The sequence below is a fragment of the Heptranchias perlo genome, chromosome 6, assembly GCF_035084215.1.
Source record: "Heptranchias perlo isolate sHepPer1 chromosome 6, sHepPer1.hap1, whole genome shotgun sequence".
Lineage (NCBI taxonomy): Eukaryota > Metazoa > Chordata > Chondrichthyes > Hexanchiformes > Hexanchidae > Heptranchias > Heptranchias perlo.
This window is the reverse complement of record NC_090330.1, coordinates 51071082-51073710: the sequence shown is the minus strand read 5'-3', so window position 1 is coordinate 51073710 and position 2629 is coordinate 51071082.

The window sequence follows — 2629 nt, the reverse complement described above, 5'->3', positions numbered from 1 at the left end:
TGTTTATACCCCTAACTATAGAATCTCCCACTAGTACCATTCCTATTTTTATGGTCTACTTGCTTCTTATCCCTCTGGGTAGTCTCTTGCTCCGTGATACTCCGTGATATTGCTCAGGACCTTCCTCTTCTAAGCTACTGTCACTGTCCACCCCATACTTGTCCAACACTAAGTATCTATTGGACAGTTCCAGTAACTCAGGGGTTTCTTGTACCTGGGAGTCCCATCTCCCTATGCTGCCCCTGAGCATGGCCACCCACTTCTCTCCATCTACATTATCCCTGTGTCCTGAACTTGAGTGACCACATTCTGGGGAGTGTGATCCAGAAACCCCTACACTCTCCGATGTATCCATTTGTTGCGAAAGCACTGAGATCTTCTGTTTCAGAGGCTCAACTTTCCAACACTTCATGCAAATGTACACTGAGGATCCATAGCGGCCTATATATCACACAAAGTGAGGGTTCCCTGCACTGCCATCCCTATGTGTCTAACTTACAAATGTAGCCTGAACTCCCACTAGTGCCAAACTTATGTAAGAATCAAAACTCTTCATACTCATTTCACATAACTATTAATTATATTTTTAAAAATTCCTGTCCAACAGCACCTCAAGTCTGAAATCCCTCTAAGGCTGAACTCCCTCTGAGACTAAACTCCACTCTTTTCTGGACTTTCACATTCTCACGATCATATATTGTAACAAGCTAATAAGCATAACAGTGATACAGGTTGACTTAACCTGCAATTTTGCCCTGCCTGGCTGCCTCTGAGATAATTTCTTGCTTTCTCTATGCTGCTCCACCAGATGGTGTGGAATGAAAGCAAGGATTCATTGTGTGAAGTACTGCAAGGGGAACAAAATGTAGTGTAATCTAATGCATCAAAGCAATAACTGTGTGGGCCACAGCAGCTGTCAAATTGCCCTTTTCCTCTGACATCCAGAAGTGGAAGGAAATGTCATTACAATACACTGGGTTCCTTCAGTGGTTCAATCAGTAATTATACCACCTGTGGTACTGAGCCGTACAGCTCCAGCAGGGCCTAGGGTCAATCCCTAGCTATGTTGAGTTAGTTGATGTTAGCTAGGGCAAGTATCAACTTGGCTCAGTTGGTAGCACTCTCCCCTTTGAGACAGAACTTTGTGGCTTTAATCCCCACTCCAGGTTTTAAGCACATTATCTATGCGGATACTCCAATGCAATAAAGAGGGACTGCTGCAGTATCGGAAGTGCTTCCTTTTGGATGACATGTTAAACTGAGATCCCATCTGCTTGTTCAGCTGGACATAAAAGATCCCACAGCACCAAGCAGTGAATTCTCTTGGTGTCCTGGCCACCATTCCTCCCTCAATCACCACCAAAAACAGTTTAGCTGGCCATTCATCTCATTTTTTGTTTGTGGGAGCTTCCTGTAAACAATTGGCTGTTCTGTTTGCCCATATAAAGTTATTTATTGGCTGTGAAGCGCCTTGAGCTGTCCCGAGGATGTGATAAGTCGCTATATAAATGCAAGTTCTTGGGACATTAGTAGGAGCGGCAACAACTGATCTTAATGCAGAAAATGCTGGAAATACTCAACAAGTCAGGCAGCATCTGTGGAGAAAGAAACAGAGTTAACGTTTCAGGTAAATGACCTTTCGTCGGTGACCTGAAACATTAACTCTGTTTCTTTCTCCATAAATACTGCCTGACTTGGTATTTCCAGCATTTTCTGTTTTTATTTCAGATTTTCAGCATCCGCAGTATTTTGCTTTTGATTGATCTTAATGCCTGTGGGGGCAAATCAACCACATTTCCTGGTCCTGGTTGCTAGGCAGTGATCTCTACTAGAAAATATTCAGCTGATGTTGAGTGAGGTCAGGATAGGGCCCAGCTGTGACGGACCTATCAAATTGTCACCCAACATTTAGGCTGAGATTTTCTGCTTCTCTGCTTGCCACCCCCCGATTTTCCATCCAATAAAATGAAGGGATCGAGGGCCAGCCGGGGGGTGGGGGGGGGGGGTAAAATCGCAGGCTGCTGAGAGGAGAATTGGAAAACTCTGACCTTGTTGTTTAAGCTCACACATGAAGAAAGAACTTGCATTATATAGCGGATTTCATGACCTCAGATCGTCCCAAAGTGCTTTACTGCCAATGAGGTACTTTTTGAAGTGTTGTCACTTGTAATGTAGGAAATTTGGCGGCAGCCAATTTACGCACAGCAAGGTCTCACAAACAGCAATGAGATAATGACCAGATAATCTGTTTTAGCGATGTTGGTTGAGGGATAAATATTGACCAGGACACCAGGGAGAATTCCCCAGGTCTTCTTCAAATAGTGTCATGGGATCTTTTACGTCCACGTTAGAGGACAGACTGGGCCTTAGTTTAACGTCTCATCCGAAAGACAGTGCAGCACTCCCAGTTGGATGAGGTATGAAGCATTATTGAAACTTGTGAAACCACATCCCAGCAAAAGTCAAAAGAAGGGAAGAGAATTGAGGGGGAAGAGGGGGAATAACTAAAAGTGCAATTACAGAACATACTACGATTGCTGTCTGTTCAAAGGCAGGACTGTAGTTAGAACTCCAGCCCACATGGTGATGCCATTCTGAGTTCTAAAACTTCCTCGAAAAGATCGCGAGG